Source organism: Egretta garzetta, unplaced genomic scaffold (assembly GCF_000687185.1).
Source record: "Egretta garzetta isolate BGI_Z169 unplaced genomic scaffold, ASM68718v1 scaffold81, whole genome shotgun sequence".
In the NCBI taxonomy this organism is placed as follows: domain Eukaryota; kingdom Metazoa; phylum Chordata; class Aves; order Pelecaniformes; family Ardeidae; genus Egretta; species Egretta garzetta.
In genome coordinates, this window is record NW_009258671.1 from 2,325,871 (window position 1) to 2,334,813 (window position 8,943).

Genomic DNA, 8,943 nt, shown 5'->3' on the forward strand with positions numbered 1-8,943 from the left:
TCTCTCCAACAGCAGAAGATATTGGGTTGCCTGTGTGGGTGACAGCGCTATTCTGCATTTACTCCATGTAGGTGGACTGGCTGTGGCATCTCCTTTTAACTGAAGTCTTCAGGTGTGTTCTTTGTAGGTCTGTGTGTTATGATGGCATGGTATATGAGTGAGGTTAAGCACACGAACTGGGGACTACATAAGGTGTGCATGTGCCTGTCTTTACGTCAGCCAAAAAGGCTGTAAATGCTTCTGTGGGAAGAAAAGAAAAGCAAGTTCTGCTGCCAGACACAGCTGTCAGGTCTGTTCTTTTCAAGCACTTTTAATCTACCTTCGTGCCTGTGAATACTAGAGATCAGAGTGGTACTGGATAAAACAGGAAGATTTTAAATGTACTGTTCTTGGAAGTGAGTGACTGTGCCAGGTGCAGAAGAAGTAGTCAGGCTGAGATTGAAGACTAAGTTACCTTTTTCTTCTGTATTCTTGGTCTTTAGAAGCAGCCAATTCTTTCTGGCAACAAGCAGAAAACATGCATATTGTAAGATTTTTTTTTTTTTTTTCTTAAGTGCTCAGGGATCTTAGGAAAATTAGTCCTATTAACTTTCAGTGAACTTGTTCAGCTCAGCCCTAAAGGTGTTTTGGATACTTTTCCCTCTAAGAAATGGTCCAAAAATTTCCATATCATGCTCAGTGGAAATACTGTTCATGTTTTCTTTACTGTTTCTACAATTTGGGGAAATGATCTGATGTGAAATTAAATCTGTTTCCTTCTGTGTCTCTGTCCTTGCCCTTGCCAGTTCTTCTTGCCATTTCTTCCCTGGCCAGAGCCTGTATTACAACAAAAGCACGGCAGTTGTCTTGCAGCTGGAGGAAATGAAATACAGATTAACTTCAGTCCTGAGTTTTTGGAAAACTTCTTCTTGGCCTTATGGAGGAGATCATAAATAACCTTTGGCTTCTGCTTCAGCCCATCATCTTACCTGTGAAGATCAACTACACACCTCATTTCCCATTTTCTATGGTTGCTACTAGTAGTAGAAGACAAAAACAAAACAGTAAACCCACTGGGCCTACAAAAATGCTTGAAGGTACCAGGAAGTGCAGGGAAGCTACAGAGGGAAAGTCCTCTCCAATTGTGCTTTATAGCTACTTCTCTTTGTGCCTGACTGCATTACTGAAGAGCACTTGTCATGCAGAAGCACCCACTGGTCTGGGCATAACGCAGTCCTGGGTGAGGAATGTGCACCTTGTGCTACCTCCCAGCTGGGGGTCTCTTCGTATCGCACTGGCCCACAAAGCCTTGCAATCTGACTTGGCTCTGCTTGACTGTTGTTATTTCTGCTTTACCTCTGTGTAAACTAAACCACCGGGATGTTAAGTTCATCCAGGCTGCGCAGCTCATTTGCTTTACATTACCATAAGTCATATACAGAAAGTCCCTGATTCCAGACTCACTCAGTAAATACAGCACTGCATTATCTCTCGCAGCTGCTGATTGATGAGCCAGTATTGAGTGCTATGGTACCTACTCTGACTTTTGGATGATTAAGTGGCTTTCGGTATTCACAAAATTAAACTAAAGCATCTTAACTGTGCAGAAGCTTAGCTTAGGAATGGGTCCCTTTTTCTTTATGCTCCTTATATAGTCATAGGAAAGACAACTTGTTCATGCTTTACATGACTTTTTGAAGAAACAAGCCATCGAATCCTACCAAATCAGAGTAGACTTCTGGCTTACGTAACCATATTTAGAAACTTAACATAGAAGGTGTGAGCAATTAAGGAGGACTTTATCCATGCTACTAAAACACATGCCTATTTAGCTAAGTGCATGTTGCTAACCAAGTTTGAACCTGGTAGCAGATGGATGTCCAAACAAAGGGATGATACGAGTATCACTTGTAGTAGAGGCAAGCAGAATTTTGGTTTTCCAAGCACAAAGATTAATGTGTCAACCTCTTGCTAGCTGAATTGTTTATTTCATTTTTTTTTTTCAAAGTCTGCTGAAATAAGATGGTTATCTTCAGAATTCCACCCACTGAAATCTGTGGATTTTTGTAGTTATCTGGTCCTGTATCTTATATTTTTTTTATGAGCTGGAAAGAAAGCAGAGCTTGTCTGGAAGGAAGCTTGTACTGAAGTTTCAGTGTCTTCTGCTGAGTTAGATTCACTGTTTGGCTACGGAAATGATCCCCAACCTATCAACAACTTTGTACACTGACAAACTTATTTGGAAGAGTACTGATTTTTTTATACACAAAGTAGGTTCTAAAGTGCTTTTTATATAGTTCAGTTCAAGTGGTTAAAGAGAGAAAGCATGAGAAATGTAAACTTTGTTGACATGAGCTGTTTTCTATTAATTAACTTAAGCATATCAAACAGAATGTTGTTGCCAACACTTTGCATGCTGTTCCCTTTCCCCAGAAGCTTGTTTGCCAAATACAACACAGGTTAGATGGTGGGAAAAATAATCAGGGGAACCAAGTCTTGATCTAAACTTCTACTGCTAGGTACGTGTCTGACACTGGCACACCTGTGAACACGTTTACAGGAGCAACTAGTTTTACTATGTAAATGCAAGGTGCTAGTGTGCTGAATTACCACGCTGAAGCTTTCTACTAAGTGTATTTGGAGGTTTTGGGTAATAATGCTGCTTTCTGCCTTCTTGGATAACTGGCAATCAAAGACTACACTGTTGGCTGGGTACTTGCAGCCTTGCTCCTTGGCATCCAGCCCTGGTATTCTTTTGTCTCGATTCTGCATAGTGGTTATCACACTGGCTCAGCACAGAGAAGGAGCAAAAATATTTTTTAAAAGTGCAAAGGAAGGAGTAGAATTAAGATAAACATTTACATAACTGGGGAAAATTACCCAGGAAGGACTGGAAATCTGATGACATTCTGTTTACCTAGTGCAGTATTAAAACAGTTTGGGAGAGATAGAAAACAGAACACTTTGTATAAATCACTGTGAATGTAGGGACCTGTGAAGCAAGACAGTAAACACTGAAATTATCAAGCTGGCTCAGCATAATAGAACTTACTCAAGACAATATTTTGCACAGTACCTTTACTAAAACTCTCTTGAGAAGGGAAAAGAACAAGATGGTACGCAGCTTCATGTTAAGAAAAGATATTATATACTCTATATGTGGCATCTACAAGCTTTGCCTGTTCTAACTAAATCTAGGCCTTGCTATTCTATAAATACAGGTCTTTCTGAGGCTAGAAGAGGTGCATTCTTGCTTCATTTTTTTAAGATACTGTTACTAACATTAGATAATGATACGTTTGCACTTTTCACACGTTTTAGCCAGTAGAGGTGAAGTTGTGCAGAAATCTAGGCTTTACATTGACCAGTTCCCTTGTCTGCTTGATACAACCTGACTTTGGTGCCTCAGAAATTACTCTTCTAAGAGATCAGACCCCATCTAAGAGATGCACCCTGGTTTTTTTAGAAGCAAAGGTTTCATTTAGAAAAATACCACAATATTTGGCTCCCCTTTCTGAAACCAGTCTGCATTTTTCACACCTTCAAATTTGATTAGATGCATGTTTTCTCTCAAGATTTCGTTGTAATCCTAAACAGGATTTTTCAAGGGTTAGGGTTCAGTTGCAATACTGGAGGAGGTGCTAGAAAGTGTGGAAATGGATGTTTCTTTTTTTGGCTGGGCTAGTCTAGCAATCCTCTTGATTACAGCATGTGGTGTGTGAAAGCAAGCGTCAAACCAATCAGATAGGCAAGGCTGGAAAGAGAAGTAGCTAAAGAGGTCTGAGAAAAATCCACAACTGGGAGATCTGAGCAAGAAAGCAGTTAAAGAATTATTAATGTGCAGATGGATAAGAAATCCTTCTCCAATGTGAAAGGACCACAGCAACCACAAATTTCACATTTTCAAAATAAAATACAAAGATCACTTCTTTAACCAAAGCTTCTCAATAATAACATAAGACAAGCATATTCATTAAAATAACATAACCACCCTTCTCACTGCCTGGGAAGAGAGAGAGAAATAGTTTTGTACACAACTTAAATTTTGTAATAAATACTGTAAAAGAACATAAGCTAGATAACAAATGTCATGATAAATAGAGTCTAGTCTAGCAGGAGGCATTTATTAATAAAAACTACAGCGACAGCCAAAACAAACAGGCCTCCACAGAGCTCAAGTTTCTGCTTCATGTTCTTTATTTGCCAGTGATGTCTTAGAGCTCTGTTCACAGGAATAAGACATATAGTAGCTGAACGATAAGTCAGAAGATGGATACAAGCTACTCAGTTACGCCAGCAGATATGGAGACATAGGAAAGAGTTGGGCACTAGATGAGAGGAGAGAGCAGGAAGAGGAGAGGAAAGTAAGGCTAATGAAGCACGGTGAGCACAAGCGTGACAACTGTGAAAGGAGTCCTGGAATGAGGAAGGATATGTTGCTTGAGTGCTGGAAATGATTTATTCGCTTTTTGTGGGAATGAAAGCTGGCTGTAGATCCCAATCTGCTGTCAGTCCTGAACATCTGGACAGATTCTGGACTTGTATCCAAACACTGTGTTCCCCTTCTCGCAGTTTCTTGCCATTCTCTTTGTCTTATGTTTCTCTGCTTGCTCTGGTGGCGCATGCATGTTCCTTGAGGATAACAAAGTTGGTGAGGGGTCTGGAGCACAAGTCTTAGGAGGAGCGGCTGAGGCAACTGGGGTTATTTAGTCTGGAGAAGAGGAGGCTGAGGGGAGACCTTATCGCCTTCTACAACTGCCTGACAGGAGGCTGTAGCAAGATGGGGGTTGGTGTCTTCTCCCTGGTAACGGGCACTAGGATGAGAGGAAATGGCCTCAAGTTGTTCCAGGGGAGGTTTAGGTTGGACATTAGGAAAAATTTTTTCAATGAAAGGGTTGTCAAGCATTGGAACGGGCTGCCCAGGGAAGCAGTCGAGTCCCCATCCCTGGAGGTATTTAAAAGACAGGTAGACGAGGTGCTTAGGGACATGGTTTAGTGGTGGGATGGCAGGGTTAGGTTAACGGTTGGACTTGATGATCTTGAAGGTCTTTTCCAACCTAGGCGATTCTATGATTCTATCATTTCCCTGGGATTTCCCATAGGAAATGTTTCTGGACTTTCTCGGTTCAATAGGGAGCTGCTTCTTGGATCAGTACCTGTGATCACGGTGGCACAGTGTCCAGCCTTATTAGCTAGCAGTAAAATGTAAACTCACCTTTCTCCATCCTCTCTTTGTCAAAGCAGCAGTGTTCAGAGCACTAGGAGGATGTCACAGGATTTTTGGTGCTCTAAGCATGTTCGTATCTTATCTTGTTTTATTTAGTTTTATTTTGTTTATTTTTTTTTAACCTTTGGAAGCAGGTTTTATTTTCTTTCCTTTGTAAGCAAACAATTGATTCCAAGGCCAGTAAGATGTAATCCCTTCACAAGGCCTAAAGCTGAGCTTTTCCCAGTAGTGTCATGGCAGGTCATTGTTCTGTCATAAGATTATAAACTTCTTTTGGTGTTAAAATATAAATAAATAAATAAGAAAGTTGTACGTGCCCCCGGGCACTCGCTCAGCTATGAAAATACAAAGTACAAGTACATTTCTCATCACAGAAAGGAGAATGGGGATATGTTTGGAACAATAGTAGTCAATTTCAGAAATGCTGTGATTTATTAAGCGTGGCAGTTTCAGATTTTTGAGGCATGCATAATATAATCTTTCTCCCCCTCCCTTTTCCCCAAACAGATAAAACTTTTGGTTGAATTAGGACACAATTCACATGATGTCGTAAGCTAGAGGAGCAGGGAAACATTAATTCATAAAAGTTTGCTCTGATCTTCTCTGAAACATTAATAATTAATTGTCTCACCAAAAATTTGGTGTCCCTTTTAATGTCTTTTTTTTTTAGATACGGTTCATCACCTCCCTAGAAGTTAAAAGCCATGCACGTACCATGAAGAGCAAGATGAGAATTCTCTCTCAGGCCAGCTAATATTCAGGTACATGACAAAAATGTGAAATGCTTTATGCTTTTGCCTCTGTCTTTCCTCTTTAAGACACAGAGTGCCATAACTTATTTTCCATTAGGGTGGTGTTAAGTACCTGTTATTGATAACCTAAGTTCAGAATACTGTAATATAATTCTTCTATAGAAGTGATGTTTGAAGAAGTTTCTTCTTAGGTGGGAAGACTTCCTGATGCATATTTTCCAGGGGTTCATTTTTCACATAAGAAACTCCCCATCTCAGTACACAGAGCTGAGCTGGCTGTTGGAGCCCTGACTTACTGGTGTGTTAACAATTTTTGGCACTTGGAAGTAGAACGTATAAAACTGATGGTGTTGAAGCTTAGGTTGGGGAAAAAAACTCATATCTGATTTCTTGCTCAACTTTTGCACTGGGGAGGTCTCTGACTTACTTTAACAATCAGATAAAATTGGCTGCCAAAATCAAAAGTCATAACAATCTACTTAGCAAACTTGCCAGATTTTCTGGAAGATCTAACACTTGATCTTCAGGCATCTGTCTTTACTCTCTCTGTCACTCAGTAAAAGATATTGTGTTCCTGGTTGGGCTTGCTTCTTCCCAAACTCAGTGGGGCCATTTTTGTTGTCCTACCAGAGACTTTGTGGCCTTACTTCATTTGCCGGGGTTTAGAAAGATCATTCTGACTCTTGCTCACTGTGAATCTGCCTCCACCAAGAACGATAGCTGGGACTTTTGCCTTCCTTTTTCACATGAACCCCTTAGTTGTCTCCAGCTCTTGTCAAATCCCGGTTTGCCCCACTACAGCTGCTTCCTGGAAGCTTGCTGGCAGAGAAACGGTTCTTATACGCGTCACCTATTAAGAGATTAATCATCTTCCTGTTGAAAACATTACCTTTTGGCCAAGGGCTGTGATCTGCCACATCCACTCTGTTCTTCCTCGCTGGCTGCAGCGTTGGGCAAGGCCAGCGTGATGCCAGCAGCCAGAAGGGTTGTTCTGGGACAGTGGGAGAGGCAGATGCAGCCAGAAGCAGGCTATGACTCACTGCGCAGAAGAGTCCTCACGCCGCGCTGGATGGGGTCCAGGCATGCTCTGATCTGTGACTGGGAATGTCATGGCTGGCTTTGGCTAGATGTGCACAGTAATTACCGCGTGGGTTAAGGAGGAAACATAAAATAGCTGGAGCTTCGGCGTTAAGGAAAGCAGGGCTATTTTGTTTCAGTGTAACTGCTTTCCCTCAAGCTAACTCACGTATGGCTTTTTGTAGTTGTAACATGACGCTCACCCTGTTTCACCCCAGAAAGCTAAATCTCCTTTTTACCATGCCACTTCATCATCTAATTGTTGGTTGTATGCATTATGTGAGACAGTGCTTCAGCACAGCAGGCAGAACTGATCCCTGTTGCAAGTCCATTAACTCGGATGGAGCTACCTCCAGAGATGAATGTGTATAGAACTTCAGCGTTACTTTAATCAGAGTATTTCATATTCATGAACCTGTGTGTAAAGAGAGCTGTGTAATTAAGATCATTTGTAATGCTGCAAGGTATTCAAGTTAAGATAAGGAAGGTAACTTGTTTTTTAAGGGCACAAATCGATCTCCTGCTGTGGTTAGGAAAGCTTGATCCAGTGCATGTGTTCAGAGGAAGATTTAATGGTTGTGCAGCAGCTCTCTGAATAACAACATTTTCTGACAAATGACATGTTCATTTTGCTCAGTGTTGATGGCTGTAACCAAGGCTAGAGCTCAGTAATATGCATAAAATTTGCATTGAATCAATGCAGTGTTTGTCTACAGCCCCCTCCTGAATACTGGAAAGGACAAGATTTTGGGAGATAAACTGCTGTGCCTTTCCTTTCTCTAAAACTCCTTAGAATTCCTCAGCATGTGAAAATACATGCACCTTTTTTCTCTGAAGGGGAAAAAACCACAGCAGATATAAGGCATATGGACAGTCTCATAGTTCCTTGCTGTTTGCCTGGCTCATTCAGAGCCTGGGAAGCTCTCTTCCATCTAAAATATGACCTGCTGTGGAAAAGCAGAGTTTTGTCCCTGTAAGTCTGCAAATGGTACTTATGGAAGAGGTTTAAAATGCTTCCTCAGTGTTTTCAACACATCATGCAATTAATAATCAGCTCTGTATTCCCCTTTGGCTTAAGTTACGAAGGAAGGAGGCATTCAGCAAGAATTGCTTTCCGCAAATCTCACAGCAATTCCTCATGAAGTTGTTCAGGAGAGAGGCCTGAGAGCTGATCTGGGGAGGCTGGAGAAGAGGTTTTGTCTGTTGTTGCAGGCTGAGCTCTCTACTTTTGGGGGGAATTTGGCACTCCTCTTAATAAAACTAATCTGAGGGAGAGGCTGTTGTATAGGAAAACACCACCTCCTCCACCTCTTGGTGAAGTGCAGATCCTATCTGCAGAGGGAGCAACAAATTTTTCTCCCTTTTCCTTGCATGCTGGTTCTGAGATCCAAGAGGCAAACCCTCCTTCTCCCATAGCAGCACCTCTTAATGTATTGTGTAACCAGTCCCTTCTCCTTTTAGTGTAGAAGTCTCTAGCGGACTCCTGTTTCCCACAGACTACACCCAGGACCCCTAATTCCTGTCTCAGTCCCATGCAGTTGCCAACTGTAAGTGTTTTGTGAAAGCGGAAATGGTATTGCCAGATTAATCACACGGGAAGCTCTGTAGGTGGATCTGAAGGGTTTGTTTGGGTTGTAGATTTACACAAATGTCCCTGCACTCATTTTTGTATCACTTTACAAAAAAAAAAAAAAGCGGCCTGTTGAATTTGATTTTGGTGTACGATTCTTATTTCTGGTCTACTAGTTTTTGACCTCACAAATATTCATTTGCAGTTTCAGTGAAGGCTCACTAGCAGTTTTTCTGATACTGTACTTCAGGAAATATAACCTGATTTTTTCCGTATTCATTTCTATGCCTTGCACAAATGCTGTTCCAAATGACTTTGGGAGACCTGAAAAGCTGATA